Source organism: Dermacentor silvarum, chromosome 6, assembly GCF_013339745.2.
Source record: "Dermacentor silvarum isolate Dsil-2018 chromosome 6, BIME_Dsil_1.4, whole genome shotgun sequence".
Classification (NCBI taxonomy): domain Eukaryota; kingdom Metazoa; phylum Arthropoda; class Arachnida; order Ixodida; family Ixodidae; genus Dermacentor; species Dermacentor silvarum.
The window spans coordinates 122,049,299-122,065,988 of record NC_051159.1 but is presented as its reverse complement, the minus strand read 5'-3'; the positions used below and the strand labels follow the sequence as shown (position 1 = coordinate 122,065,988).

The 16,690-nt window shown below is 46.2% G+C and overlaps 1 long non-coding RNA gene across 1 annotated transcript; it reads left to right on the top strand.

Moving 5' to 3' along the window:
• Positions 1-10,974: 10,974 nt before the first annotated feature.
• LOC125946138 (uncharacterized) lies at positions 10,975-11,752 on the top strand. Its single transcript, XR_007467421.1, has 3 exons — positions 10,975-11,037; positions 11,134-11,229; positions 11,527-11,752. It is a non-coding gene; the product is annotated as an uncharacterized LOC125946138 (long non-coding RNA).
• The last annotated feature ends 4,938 nt before the right edge of the window (positions 11,753-16,690 follow it).

Sequence of the window (16,690 nt, the reverse complement as noted above, 5' to 3'; positions counted from 1 at the left end):
AAACTGTTAAATATCAAACTCTTTATTGGGCGATCCTGTGACCAGCAATGAAAGTAACTCACTTTACAACAAGAGCGGCGAGCACAATCGTTGGTCGTCGACAAAAACTGATCAGCGGCGACACGCGTCGGCTTTTATACATGAGTCATCGAAGGTTCCAGAGTAATCCCTGGTGCCCCCGTGTCTTCCAGAAAGTACTACACAATCCGCGTCGCTCATACAATTAGATTACATAAGCGTCGGTGACAACAGACAACGGATAGAAGCATCGATAACTTTCGAGAAACTTTTGATACATGCAGGTGGATCCTGCGCCGAGCGATAACGTTTGTTAGCCGGTGGAAAGCGGTCACCGGTGAAAGATAAACAAGTGCACGTGTCACTATGTTGAGCGTTGAACGAATAATATTTGTTGGTGACTTCTGGATTACAAAGTAATTCTAGTAGCTTTGCAATTTTCATCATTCGTATTATAAATATTTTCTTAGTGTCTCAGTCACGTTATATTTCGCCACCAACAGCTGCTCGCAACGTAACGAAGAAGCCCCACCTCATGCTTAATAAATTTTCAGGAAGTCATCTGTGGAATCAAAACTGCCACTTTGACTGCTGTCTATGATCTCATCTATACCAAATCGTTTCTTGTCGAGTTCTTATGGCCATCCACAAGTAACGATGCTCATTTATTACATTTTCAATGCCGAGCCCTTGTCTGGTGCCCATTCTTGGAGACTTCTGAGATACACTCAATAAATTACCGAGTGAGTTGCTGTGCTGCTCAATTAATTACGCCGCTGCAAGCTTTATGTCTTCAGCTTGCACAACTTCAAACTTAATGACACAAAGCAGCAAATTGTTGCAACCAGTTCCCCCGTTTTCCTCGCTGCCTATGTTCGATCGCAAACGCCTGTAGTTTCAAGACCTTTTAGAAGCACGGCGTTCTCAACCATCGCCTACCGTTGTAAGTAATTACTTTCCGTTATTCTCGTTAAATGCTCTCTTCCTACAGAAAAGCATGCCAACGTCGGTTCCTGGCACAGTCTTTACCGCTGGGCCCTTAAATATCTAAAAGCGCGACGTCGCACGTGTTTGCTATCGAGCGGCAAGATCTCACTTATAAAGAAATAGGTTCGAGGGGTCTCCCACTTGTTGCTGTAAATAATTACTCTTTCACCTGATGGCTCTTGGCGTCGTCTTTCCACGCACAGCGTGAGTTCAGGAAGGAAACGCGGAAATCGTCTTTACCGTTATTAGCAATTAAAAGCGTATAGCGTTGTGCCTTCGAGTTTCTCCGCTGGTGATCTCACTACATAATGCAGAGCCAGACTATAGCGCACGACATCAGCTTGCCTGGTAAGCGTTAATGCTTCGCGCGTTCCAAACACAGCGGTTCTGTTTGTCGGCGATACCGCGCTCCATTTTCCGCTCAAAGCCCCGTAGGTAGAGGCAATACCTACGTAGTGCGTAGGTATTGCCTCTAAAAATATAATGATAAGTTTAACTCCAAATGAAACAAAAAGGTCAAAGGAAGATGAAGACTTGTCGTAATGAAAAATTGGCAAACAAGGGAAACCCTAGCTTGGAACCCATGTTTCGACAACAAGACTTGTCTTCGTCAAAGGCTGACGAAGAACAGGCCCCTTGTCGAAACGTTGGCTTCATGGCTCATACACAAATAATTTGTTATAAAAATAAAAAGAAATTGACCTGAGCTAGTATGATCTGGCCTGCTATACTCAGCAGAGGGGAACCCGCCGTGGTTGCTCAGTGGCTATGGTGTTGGGCTGCTGAGCACGAGGTCGCGGGATCGAATCCCGGCCACGACGGCCGCATTTCGATAGGGGCGAAATGCGAAAACACCCGTGTATGTGCACGTTAAAGAACCCCATGTGGTCCAAATTACCGGAGTCCCCCACTACGGCGTGCCTCATAATCAGATCGTGGTTTCGGCACGTAAAACCACATAATTTGAATTAATTAAATCAGCACAGGGAAAGAGGACAAAAAGAATTATGAAAGAATAAGATGACGACACGAAAGAATGGATAAAATAACCACGTAAAAACACAATGGCTTTCATAAAATCTCGAGTACATTCCGGTGTTCCGCAAATAGTCTATAACAGGTTCCAGTTTAAGACCTTTCTTGCTCCGCCACTGTTGATGCCAGTTCATTTCAGCGCAAGTTTATGGACGGATGTCATGAAACTGGCACAAGACCGACGTCAGTTCTGCAATCGAAATATATGCCCTACAGTTGATTATTATTAAGCATTTTAACGCGACAGCGTTAAGGGCACCGTGTTGCAGAAAATCCGGTGTCGGCGTGCCATGTCGGTTGGTGGCGGAGAAAATCATCCCCAACCACCCCGACCGCGCAGGCCCTCCACGTGGTGCAAGGTTTTGGTGAACAAAAATTGAATTTCTCACAGTGAAATCCGTCAGAAAACTTGTAAAGTACGACTTTACCATTCGACGTCAGATTCGCCGTCGGACCGTTTACCAATCGGCGTTGGCTTGTGTATAATTTGAATGTACGAGAAAACCTAATTCTGCTATGAGGAAACTCAAACACGAACCCCTTTTCCAGCATTTCTACCAGACCTACAGCCGCGCGCGTTCGGGTACTTGCGAAAATGATATCCAGATGGCGCTCGCATCCTAGGCAGATCAAATTGGGACTTCGCCTGCTAATTCGTTTTGGACATGCACGCGCGTCGGGGCAATAGCAAGCAAGTAATAAAATAATAAAAAAGGTGCTAGTGCCTTCACATTTTAATATAAGACCACTTATCTTGCTCCTTGAAAAACTTCTTTCCAGCAATGCATTTCTTTTTAAAAGTGAAGCCGACTTTAAGGGGGTCGGTGTAAGCTTAGTCTTTGCAAGCTGGCTTTCCCACGTTCAGTGTTGCAGTGAATGAAGCCTACTTGCCCTATGCGAACGATGCGATGCGAACGGGTCCCGATAACGCTATCGCGTTCTACTCTTAAAGGCGAAGCTTAAGTGTCCTCCAATTTAGATCGGGCCCCATGTCGCAGAAAATACGGTTTCGGTGTCGGCATAAATGGCGTCCAATAACGCTATCGCGTTTGGAAGCTTAAGCATATTCCAAGTTTTTTAACTTATGTTCTTATTGCGACTATCACATATGGTCTAATATCCGCCAGTCTTAATTTCAGTCGGCGAAGAGGAGCTCAATTAAGAGCCTGGAAACTGCTAGCTTTGGCCCATGGGGTGCTGCCGAGACCAGAGACCTGCGGCGCAAGCCCTCGCGAGAATACTCCTATATAGAACTTTTTAAGCAAGTGCGTCCTCCTTCCATTTAGATAAAGGTTCCCACGACGTTGTTGAGAGTTAGTAAGAACAACCTACCAGAAGAGTGCATGCCCATGTAACCACCGTCAACGACGACTCTCAAAGCGTTAACGCCGTCAAGCACTAAGATAAACCTTTTGAGCGTACCTTACCAAGTGACATTACACCACCCACGTTTCTCAGTTGCCGTTCTTTTTTTTTCTTACTCACACTTTTAAGAGCTAATTCATTCGATTTATTTTATGACACTATGTGCAGGCAGAGAAATTGACGCCCAGTGTTTAAAGTTGCAGCTGTTTCTGTTTCATGCTTTCTTTCCTAGTGCACGTCGTTGGTTATCATAAAAAAAAGCGGACATACTAGCCCGGCATTATTCAACCACTACGCTGAGATAATGAACGAATCAGCGCGTGGAGTAATGTGACGTCACAAAGATCCATCTCACATCTTCTCAATGCCCACCCAGAATCATGCGGACAAGGGAAATGTGGCCGGCGTCGGAGAGGTGTACGCACTTTTTTAAACATTTTAAATCGTGGGCTTCCCGCTACCTCACGGCGCCGCAGTATTCAGTATGTATCAATACATCACCGTGTTCAATTGATTGCATCCTTTCATTGAAAATATTCAAACCTGTCTATAAGGCGCCTTTAGCGATAAGGATTCATTCCAAATTTCTTGTCTGAGTTACAATGAGCCAGTCGTACACCCTTAGCTGGGTAACCCTTAGTATAGGTGCACAAATTCGCATTAATAAGGTACATTGTAACTAACATATTGTAAGGTACGTTGTAACTAATACAAAATATAAGGTACATTGTTACCCATGAAAAAGTTGAAAATTTAGAGGTTACATCAAACCTTCCATTTTCAAAAAGCAACTGTAACCTCTAAAATACGTGTTAAATTTAGGCGTTACTTCAGCTACATTTAGGCATCTTTTTTCTTTTTGATTGCGCTGTATTTTTATAGCCAACCTAGAAAACTTACAATGTCCCACTTCAAGATATTTTGCATCTCGAATTGGGACGATATTGTCATGTCCGCCAGTTGACTGATTTGTTCCAGTCTCTATGTACCTAGGAGATCGAGGATTCAACGCCCTACGTACTTGGACAATCGAGTGAGCCCCGACGCACTTTGTAACTTGTGTGCTCGAGTCGTTATTCATATACCATTATATGTGTCCTATGTATTTCCTATAGGAGCCCTACGTATTCCTATGGGAAAGGCGTTAAGTCACGGACACATTTGCTAGGTAAGGGGCCTAAGGATGATTGCGCATTAAAATCGAACGCCACAGGCAGCGATCAACAGCACCGCGTGCGAGCCGCGCGAGAGTAAAAGCGAGTAAAGCTTCTTTTTTGATTGTGGCGGAAACACCGACGCGTTTCCGTGCCAATCGCTTCTCACCACTTTGCTTTCTTTGTTCCACTTCTCTCACCCCTAGTGAAAGCCAAGCTGCAGCCTATAGTTAACCTCTATTATCCAAAGCAGTAGCTACATACTCGAATCTATTGTCAGTGTGTATCATGGCCATCTAAAGTTCTCGTTGCTACAAATACTTATGAGAACAGTGATGGCCGAGTAAGCCATCATTGCAGGACATTGAACACTTTCCCACTAAAGCGCACGTAGCATACTGCGCTCACGCACGAATTCCAGCAGTCTTACTACACCGGCAAGCGTCCACCCATTCAAGCGACGGGGAGCATCGCGGAAAGAACAAACAAAACACAAAAGCTCATTATACTAAACACAGACAAACCAGCACAATCCAAGAACACTTACCAAGTTCGTCTATTCTTCCAGGCGATCCGGGGCAGTGGTCGCAGTAATCGCATCGGATGTGTGCCGAACTGAAGACGGTGTAGCGTTCACAGTCTCAAAATGAATCCTTGCAGCGGCCGCGCTCTTCCAAACAAGTCCCGGTTCGTCACTGTCATGATCGGACGCAGGCGCAACGCGCATAGTACAGAATTGGCACGAAACCAGCCAGAAAACACACACAAATGCACCGCTCATGACGCCATCTGTGCAACTCCGTCCCGTCATGCAATGCTGGAGCTATATAAGGAAACGCGGAGCGATGACATAAAAACGTGACCACTGCTTCAGCACTGAAGCATAGTTCGGACACTCAGATCCGGCTGCATTCAAACAAAAACAGGTTCGTCGAGCGTAAAAAAAAAAACAAATTTGTGGACCGAGTGCGCTCTTGGAAGCAATATTGCCGCATTGAACACAATCATTCTTTATTGTCATCACGGTGGCAGAACTTCAGACAATTTTGTCTTTCATCTGTCTACACGGCTCCGCGACCGTGGAGCGACCAGCGGCTGTGGGCTGTTTTTCCTTGCCGAGTATCCGCACTGGAATGGATTGGAGCGTTGGACCAACCGTGTTGTTGTACAATATAGCGAAATATGGCGTGTTGCAGACATTTAATCGTACCGTTGCTCGGTAAACAAACAATAATTTGAGAAACGTGCCAAGCGCATTAATGATTGCAATTTGCTTGCTCCAATTTCGCAACCTCGGCTGCACAGATTGTTTGCTAAAAATGCTCAGTTATACCTTCCACTGGGGCAACTCTCATAAAGTTCTTTGGGCACTTTCTACGCAACGACGCGTTGCACCGGCTGGTTTTAATATGAATGACACGTTGGTACACCAGTCTACAATTGAGCTCGCTCCGTGACCCAGCCAAATTCGCACTTAGTAAACACGGCAAAGGACAATGCCAGGTTCCTACCATATAAACAAAAATAGTAATCATGCTTTTAGGGGCGAAGCTCCTTAGGGTCGAGCCTTGTCCGTTGTCGCGCCGTCGTAGCCACGCTAGTACTCGCCGCTCCCGCTAGAGGCGCAGCTGTGCTCTCTTTCTCTTTCTCTCTCGTTCCCGACGCACGCTCTCTCTCTCTCTCTGTCTCGTCCGTAGCTAGGGGCGCTGCGGTGCACAAGGGCTATATAAGCGCTGTATATACTGTACACATGTACTATATATATATATATATATATATATATATATATATATATATATAGTATACGTACGCCACGCTCCGTCTTCCGGAACCGGAAGCCAGCTTCCAGCTTCCAGCTTCCGGAGAACGCTTCCTGCGTTTTGCCCGAATGATCCCCCGGCCGGTGCTTCGCCCACTCATCATCATTCTCTTCGTGGATATGCGTTTTTTTTTTCTCTCGCTTCATGAACAAGCCAGAAGTGACAGATCTAAGGGCATTATTTTGTCACGAAATACACTAAACGTATGTCAAAAGCGGTCCCCAATCCGCGAATTTTTTAATCAAAACAAACATCAACAAAAACATTGCGGTGGCATGTGTCGGCTTATCGGTAATTTAAAATATTACATGCAACAAAATCGCCTGTAGCGAGTGAATGCGGTAGAATAACGAGGTAGCTTTCTGCAGGAACCATGTAGGGCGTGTGAAAAGCGCTAATTGTATAATATTTGTTCTGCCGGTGATTGTACTTCCGGCAAGAATCGTCATTATTATTGTAGGACATTATTTTCCCGCGGGCTACTTCATATATGTGGCTCTGCCGGCTCAATGAGTAATTTGCCCTCAGGCAAAATTTGTGACTGAGCAGCCGTACACGTGCTTATCAAGCGGATGAACCATGTGTGCACGCAGGTAACTTAACCTGCGCTTTGCTGGTGTGTAAATTGCGAACTTCCCCATCCCTATATGAGGTGTTCGTGGAATCTCGGTTAAAGTTTACTTAGAATTATATAGGTTACACGCCGGCGCAGCAGATCAAAGTAACTAATAAACAGCTCCCGTCGCACTCAGTTTCGTCATTGTAACCCTTAGCGCGAGCTATGAAAACATCAAAAGGACGGACGAGGTAACCGTTATTTTATTCGTTACTCATGGTTATAAGTTAATAGGTTACCAAGATTAGGGTGTATGTTACATTCGAAGTGATAATCTGTACATAGTAATATATTCTCATTATATTGTATTCTACCGTATTGCGCTGCACCGCTGCAATTCGCGTGCTTTCTAATTAGAGAGGCTTAACAAACAATTTTGTCTCATGTCGCATTTGTAAGCCGGCCCGGAAAGCAAGCGTCCCGTTAATAGGGACGCAATCTCTCTGCTTGCAATATAGGTGCCCTTTTACCTATAGACGCACCCCTGCATACATTCGAACACGGCGCTCGACTGAGGCCTTGCTGGCTCACGTAATTACGTCGCAGCGGCTTTACGTTGTCTATGTATACAGCATGCTGAAGAGCCCGGTCGTTTGTCTACAGCGTGTAATTGGTGCTACAGAATTACGAAAATTGCCCCACGTGCTTTATGTACTGCCCCTTATCGAGCGCCGTTGACATTACACCTTATTCAATTTATATTCGTGCATAATGCTCCGTATACGTTCAAGCGACTGTTGAATTCACCTCGGTTAACACGGAATTTTCTACCAATGAATTTACCAGCTAACTCCATCCGCGCAACTACAAGCGTTTGAACTTAAGCAATGCTATTAGGTCAGCGCGAGATTTCAATAAAACACAACCAAGTGCGCAATAACCTTACGAAGGCTTTCGTACAAAGGGTCGCAGTTCGCTTTTAACTAACGTTATTACTTCATCTGGCAATTAAGGGACAAAATATTTCGCCTGAGACAACGATGTCACAAAAAAAAAAAAAAAAACAGCCGGTAAAGCTCCGATCCGGCCTTCCACGTAAGCGACGCACGCCGTGGCGTAACACGAACTCGATCGTTCATTTAATTAACTCTTAACTCGTGGCAGTGCGCAACGGCACTCTGAAAAAAAAAAAAGAAAGAAAAGAAGAGAAAAGAAAGGAAAAAAGGCGGGCAGCGCTTGCACCTATGCCCAGCGACAGGACAGGATTCAAACTTCGACTTTTCGGTATATTGCTCCGTCGGGACCCCTGAGGCGACGTACCGTTCTTACAGTAACATAACTAACGCACACTTGATAATTTCGATATTCTGGACACTATCGAATTTCGTCATACTGTTCGCCATGTTTGCCTTTTTGTGTCAGTCAGAAAGAGCGTAGCCGCACTGGGAGCCGTTCGAAGATGGCAAGATGTCGGTCAATATGGTCGGATTTTTCCATCCCAGAGGGAGCTACCAAACTGATTGATTCGTGGGGTTTGACGTCTCAAAGCATCGCGGGGGCTGTGAGGCGCGCACGCCGTATATTATATATAGTCGAAGGCTCCGGACCAATTTTGACCGCCTGAGGTTCTTTAACGTGCACCTAAATCTAAGGTACGCGTACGGTTTTGCATTTCGCACCGTCGAAATGCGGCCGTACGTCGCGTCCTGGGATCGAATCCACGACCTTGCACCCAGCATCAAAGCGCCGTACAGCCACTCAGCCACTTCGACGGGTCGGCGGACCGGTGAAAAGTAACTACTACACAAGCCGGGCGCAAGGAGAAGTCAAAGACTAACCGCAAGACTTAATTGACGTCACGAATAATGTGGCGACGCTGCCGTCCATTTCGTTGTAGGCAAAAAGAGAAAAGAGATGGCTGTTAAGCTTATGGATGTATTCACACAGTAGCGCAAAAGCACACGGACGACGAGAAGGAGCAGACGGGACACAGAGCTGTATCCCGTCTGCTCCTTTTCGTCGGCTGTGCGCTTTTGCGCCGAAATAATGCCATACCAACTAGCCCATCAATCTGTCCTTATGGATGTAATCGACGCAACTATGACGTATATTCTACTGACCCGATTCTCATCGAACTACAAGTTTGATCTTGCAGGCAAGCCCGAAGAAGTCTTAAGTGCCGAATATTTTTTTGTTTCAATCGGCGCAGAGCGAGACACAGAACTTGACGAATTTTTTGTTCATAACTGACCTTTGCCATTGGCCAGTCGCCTTCCGTAATAATATCTTCAGCATTAGGATTGGCTGGAATTTTACTCTTACGAACAATTCGAATGTATAAGAGCTTTTTGTGAATGCCTATACCATGACATCTTGCTTAAGCGATGACTATGCGCTCTTATGCTGCTCCAAGTGGCGTAATAAACGATGTCGATGTCGAGCGTAACAAAATAGGCTGCAGATGTTGGTGCAGATCCTCAGTGGTATCGTATATTGTTCACACAGGGTAATCAGAAGTCCACGACAGTTTACAATAACATTACATAAGGGCACAAATAAGGGCCCGACAAAATGTAGCATACAGCTACATTTTTTGTGAGTTATACGACATCATTTAGTGAACAGTAGCAACGTAGCCAAGGAAAGCGCAGGATAAATTAATTGCTATATTTAACTGAAATATAGAAATTATGATAAAAAGCTTGAAGGCGTTTCCAGTGCAGGTTTCCTGCAACTTGGGGCGAAAATTGAGCACCCGTGACATCGAACTGTTCCATGCTTCTTACGACAGCGTGCCACAGAAGGTATACGCGTATAGGCCGCCTTGGTATCTCCACTGGTGTAGTACGTTGGCGAAAATGTCGTAAAGCAGGCGAATTTCTTTGACGCCTTGAACATTTATAAATTTAGCATCAAGGGTGAGACCCTGCGTATTCATCGCCGCCTCAAGGTCATCGATGTTCCAAACCTCTCGGCTGAAATAGCTGCTGCTGTTTGATAGGTAGCACACTGCCTCTTGCCCGTGTCCTTCTTGAAATTGTTCACAGAGAGTTGCAGCCAACTTGGTGGTACCCGTTGTTGTCGCTGTCGAATTCGTAGTTCGTTTCAGCGCGTCCACGGTAGCGTTCAAATAGTCCAGAGAGCGGGCGTCGGGATCACAAGTAGCCGCGATTCCCAAAAGAGCGCTCCTAGTTCTTTGGTACGAGACCTTGATGACTGAACGGATAGAATACCTGAAAGACGCCGTCATGCTGAAAACCATGGCCGTCCCAGAGTCCACTTGATTCAGGAGTTCCCCCTCTTCCTGCAACAAGGCACTCGCAAGTGAGGTGGCGAACGACTCGCGGTGGGAGATGGTCTGCAAGCACGTCGATCTGGTAGAATGAGTTGAGGAAGCGTCCCGACTTAGCCATTCTTACGCTGGGTGGCATCACGCCTGTTATCATGGCGCTCTTGAGTCTAAAGTCAATAATGATGTCATTGTGGCGGCCGTACTCGATTGAACTTGAGCAGACGTACGCGAAGAAGTCCTGGCCATGATGTCATTGTGGCGGCCGTACTCGATTGAACTTGAGCAGACGTACGCGAAGAAGTCATCGCACGGGTCTACGCTCGTGTTGAGGTGCCTGGCCATGATGTCATTGTGGCGGCCGTACTCGATTGAACTTGAGCAGACGTACGCGAAGAAGTCATCGCACGGGTCTACGCTCGTGTTGAGGTGCCTGGCCATGATGTCATTGTGGCGGCCGTACTCGATTGAACTTGAGCAGACGTACGCGAAGAAGTCCTCGCACGGGTCTACGCTCGTGTTGAGGTGCCTGGCCATGATGTCATTGTGGCGGCCGTACTCGATTGAACTTGAGCAGACGTACGCGAAGAAGTCCTCGCACGGGTCTACGCTCGTGTTGAGGTGCCTGGCCATGATGTCATTGTGGCGGCCGTACTCGATTGAACTTGAGCAGACGTACGCGAAGAAGTCCTCGCACGGGTCTACGCTCGTGTTGAGGTGCCTGGCCATGATGTCATTGTGGCGGCCGTACTCGATTGAACTTGAGCAGACGTACGCGAAGAAGTCGTCGCACGGGTCTACGCTCGTGTTGAGGTGCCTGGCCATGATGTCATTGTGGCGGCCGTACGCGATTGAACTTGAGCAGACGTACGCGAAGAAGTCGTCGCACGGGCCTACGCTCGTGTTGAGGTGCCTGGCCATGATGTCATTGTGGCGGCCGTACTCGATTGAACTTGAGCAGACGTACGCGAAGAAGTCGTCGCACGGGTCTACGCTCGTGTTGAGGTGCCTGGCCATGATGTCATTGTGGCGGCCGTGCTCGATTGAACTTGAGCAGACGTACGCGAAGAAGTCATCGCACGGGTCTACGCTCGTGTTGAGGTGCCTGGCCATGATGTCATTGTGGCGGCCGTACTCGATTGAACTTGAGCAGACGTACGCGAAGAAGTCGTCGCACGGGTCTACGCTCGTGTTGAGGTGCCTGGCCATGATGTCATTGTGGCTGCCGTACTCGATTGAACTTGAGCTTGACGTACGCCCGTACGCGAAGAAGTCGTCGCACGGGTCTACGCACGTGTTGAGGTGCCTGGCCATCTTTTTGACCTCGTCGGGGCAGCAGAACGAGTGTGTCTCTGTGTCGGACGCCTGCTTGCTTCTTCCCTTTCCCACACTTGCGTAGACACTGAAGAACACGATCGCCAGGATTATGGCCACAGACACTGCACCGGCACACCCAGCGAAGAACGCGCGTTGGGAGCTGTTCGTGGGAGGCGGAGCGTTGACGATACAGGTTGCAGCGGGAGCCACAGAGATGCGAAGAGGCGCAGTTACCGAGGTCGAACACCGTCCGCCATGGTATAGTTCTTCTTCTTCTGCGCCTCGCGGCCCGTGACTTGCACGTGCCGTCATTGGGTTGATGACGAGCGTGACATTTTACAGTTAAGCTGGTAATGCGACTACAAAAGCACTCGAAAACGTCATATACGCCAGCTCTCACGGTTTTCAGAACAAAAAATGAAAAAAGGAAACTACATAACACAGGATGTTTATAGTTTGAAAAAATGGGGAGAATTGTAGGGGAAATATGCAAGCAAACTCTGAAGTATGTGTGCCAATCAGGGGTTAAATAAAATTGCCTAAACCTTCGTTTTCGGCCCGCATATAGAACGTTAAATGAAACGCTTAAAAAGTTTATCCGCTTGTCTGAGAGGCGCAAACATGGAAGGTAATTCACATTTCCAGGAAAGTGGACCGCTTTATGGGTGACGTGTGCTGAGAGGTCGAAGTGTTCAGGTTAATTATGGATATTGAAAATAAAATTAGGGCCTAAACCATATTTGATGAATATCTACGTCATGCGAAACTTTATGAAAGGTAGAGACGACACAAATGTGCGCAAAGAGTTGTGACGATCGTATGACGACCATGAAATGACGACTCCTGATCGAGTGACGACGATGGAATGAGGGCGATGTTGGACGATGAAACATCGTCCGCCATTATATCGCTCTTTTTTTTTTTGCGTGTAGCGTTTAATGACTTGAGCGTGCCGTAACTAAGTTGATGAAGAACGTGAAAAATGCCAAGTGGGCATCAGTCTCCCGTCCAGATGCGGTAGTATAAACCGGGTGTCCCAGTTATCATGAACAAGGGTTTCTTATTAGACCGAAGCCTTCTTTGCAGATAAAACCCACTCTATGGTGTTAGCAGCAACCGGAAGAAGTATTCAGAATATTTCTGCTGCTCCTAATTAATAAGATTTCAATAATCGTTTACCTAACTAAATAGTTATGTTAGTTTAAATAGTTTAAAAGTTTAAATAGTTATATTTAAATATTATATGACAGCTAATTTATTATAATTTAACTGTTGAACTTCAGTATTTCAGTCGGAAAGACAAACTTTATTCTATGAATCTATGGTCTTTATTCTATGAACACGTTGCGACGACTTGACGATCGACCGTTGTCCGTGCAGGTGCTCCTTGAAGACCGTCCCCGTCGCTCGTCGGCCCACAAAGCTGTGAAGGCCCTGTTGTCTTTCTTGAGGACGACTGGCCTATGTGAACGCCTTTGAATTGCTCAGGCCCTCCGCGTGCGTGCGCGAGCTCACCGTGTCCTCCCCCCGCCCCTCCTCTCTCTATCTCATCTTTCTATTCCCTCTTTCCCGTCCCCCAGAGTAGGGTAGCCAACCAGACGCATTTCTGGTTAACATCCCTGACTTATTTTTCTCCCCCCTTCCTCCTGTTTTCCCATATATTCGAATTACAATACGAAGCTATCATGGCTGCAGCGTGTGCGTAAGTCGTACTTTACAAATTTTCTGACACACTTCGAAAAATTCACTTAGTTCAGTAAGGCACTTGCACTTGGCAGAGCGCCTAGAAGAATGACGATGTACGCGGCACTTCCACACACGTGCGTGCGCGCGTGACGTACGTCGCTTGTGCTTGTCTAACGTCTGCAAGGGCTTCGCTGTACAACCACTTCCACAGGTTGGAACAGGAGGCAGATGCAGATTTTTTTTTAATATACACATCTCATGCCATTGCTACTACATAATTACATAAATTGCCTCTGCCACATCGTCAATTGTACATAACCCTCAAGTTACAGAGTGTCATACTTCTATTATCCACAATGTTTCCAAGAGTCCTAAAACCACTGTACAAGATACCGAGTTCAACAATGTGCATATAATGTGGCAGTTTATGTGCAACTGTGTGTTTCTATTGGTCTAAGTAGTAATCTGTTAGTAATATTGTGTGGAGCCAGACATTTCTGTGAAAATGTGCCTTGTATACAAGTGCTTAGGTCTTTGTACATTAGCATCCTGGTGTTATTGTGCCGTCATCACGATTCACAATGATTGTATCGTTTGTTGGCATAACGTTTTTCTAAACACACATCACACAGATGTGAGCGCAATAGAATCTAAGATGTGTAAAGCATGGTGAAATAAGGGACATTCCTTACTTAGCAGAACATAGGGATATCCATACATCCGTGCAGTCATCCAAACTGGATGAGCCCAATCAGCGTATATATTGGTCAGTATGGTGCGACGCGCGTCTGCAATATGACTGCTGCGATTGCTGGAAGCTAGATGTTGGAAACTTGCTGGACACGGTTGTGGGTACTATTTGTGTATCGGATAGTATGCACACAACCACACCACTAAAGGCTGCAGCCAAGGTCCAATACTTCGAAGGACGTGCAAGCTTCGACAGACGTGACGCACATGGACGTCACCGTCATGGTCTATGTCTCGCCTACTCTTCCAACTTCGTAACTATGAAACTTATGCGCCATGATCTTGCTAATGTACGCTGTGCATGACTTTGCATGGCGGGTAGACTAGAGAAGTGCACAAAATCATACAATGCATGTTGCTGTTTGTATCAAAGACCCTCTTGCGTTCTACTGTGGACAGTCAATGTGGTGGCACCGCGACGCAGCTGTCGGTGTTGCTGCTAGCGCTGGCACGTCAATGTAGACATTCTGCTTAATCAAAAGTTGTGTTTTGCATGCTAGTAGTGGCAGGATATTCAATGTTCTGTGGCCCAGAAGTGTAGGTGACCCTTGCAACATTTAGACCCCAATGGGAGAAACTCTTTTGGCCCAACCTTGGCCCTACATATTGTAATGGATGGGATGGGTTTATTTATAAGATGATAGATGGTCAATGTAGCGCAAGGGACACAGCAGTCATCCAAGACCAACAGGCAGCAGCCAGCTGCTCGTGTGCACTTTGACTTGCTCTTCATTCATCTCCGCTGTACAGGTGTCACCATCTTAACCGGAGGCAGAGGAAGCTCTTCGAGTGAGTTACATAGCCCCGTGGTAGTAAAGCTTAAGCCAAGCATCATGCACAACTTGCATTTTGCATGACCGCCGGTTCCAAAAGGTCACTCTTGCAGTGGCATATGTCACGTTACTCAAGCAAGTCAGTACGACGAAGGAACTTCAGTATCTTGATAGAAACCGTGTACAGCCCCTTTTAATGTGAAGCAATCTTGTCGAATGAAGCTGAGTTTTCCTGCCGTCTATCTGACCATTTTTGTGAAGCAGCTAGAGTTATCAAACGCCTACATAGTGCCCGAAGTGCCGGTGAAACACTGTGCAATCACTCATAACTTGACACATCCACGCTTGGCTTCCCGGAAAAGCATGCCACAGTCCTTACACAAGTGGTGATTGTTGACTGTTGAGGTCAACCCTAGGCGTCTAGCAAAATACACGACAATTGACCATGTATACTCACATTTCAGCTGCTTTGGCCACTGCTAAACCCTGTTTATTTAAAAATTATTGCTGTACAATGCTTCCTGGATGGCACTTTACAACTTCCAATGCATAGCCAAAATTTCCAATAGGGGCTGGTGAAGTGCCCTTTAAGGAACCCAGTGCAGCGACGCTATCTTCAACCATGGTGCCTCCGACAAGGAATACAAACAAATGATGAGCGTGAAGCACGAGGGAGACATAGCTCAGCCAGCGATCAAGACTGTTTAAATGGCAAGGACACCTAAGGTCCTTCGAAATAAATGTGGCCATGATCATCTGCAATGGCAACCTCCACATATTCGTGACACGACAAGCCGCACATTTCTTGTGCACCGTGCAACGATGGCAGGCTGGTTGACGGCTAAGTTCAACCACTCCCTTCCGAGGTTCAAGCAGCAGGAAGATGTCCAAGACATCCATGATACAGCCATTCAAGCATGAAGTTCTAGTGTTCACTCTCCCTCTAACGTCCTTCTCCACCAGTCCTTGGCACTGCTCAGCTCTTCCACACCTTACAATGACCTCAAGGCGGACATCATAGTTAATTTAACTGTCGCACCATCAACCTCACTCCCCCCTGTCCATGCTACCAATCAGCCATGGCCGTCGGAGATTCCTGGTTGAAGTGCAGGATGACTTCTTCCCCCCAACTCACTTACCACAGCTTGTGTGTGCACAGGCATCTTCTTTTGTCCGATGTGAACACAGCTGCACACTTACAGTGTGCATCAAACACTAGCGCTTTGTGTGCGTGCGCAAGGAGGGGAAGCAACCTGTAGTGGCTCTATCTTCAACAATGGCGTCTCTGACACAGAAGACAAAAAGATCACGAGTGCAGAGCGCAAGGGAGAACACAACCTTGCCAGCGACCGGAATTGGTGGTGCACTGGAGCCACTCAGGCTTTTCTCAAATAAATATGGCAATCTTCATACCTAGCACTATCAACACATTCAAGCATTATTTTTATCTTTTCTTTTAACTTGTATAAATTCTTGTTTGTTTATATCCTGATTTTTTTTTCATTTGACTGCTGACACTGCATGAAGAAAATTTTTTGAATAACATATTACAGAGAATCCTCCTTTCAGTGTGACTGCGGGATCTCAGCCTGTACATTCCTTATACATGTGAGGTCCTGTTGCATGCTCAAGAAAACTATACCAATTCTGAAGGATGTAAACACAACATCTTAAAAGCTGGCACCTGTATTGCAGCAATGAAGTTGTATTTAAGTTTCAACAAATCACGTTTAGTATCAGGGCATTGGTCAAAGAAATCTGTTTACAGAGTAATCTGTTACTCAAGGTGCTATGCAACACTGTCTTAAAGCCAAATATTTCCAGGTGTCAACAGCAGTGCCAACACATAAGGTAACTTTCACAATCAAAAAGTCATTATACAGGCTGCCTTGAACCATTTCTTTGCACTTGACACAGACACATAATAACACAAGCAACAA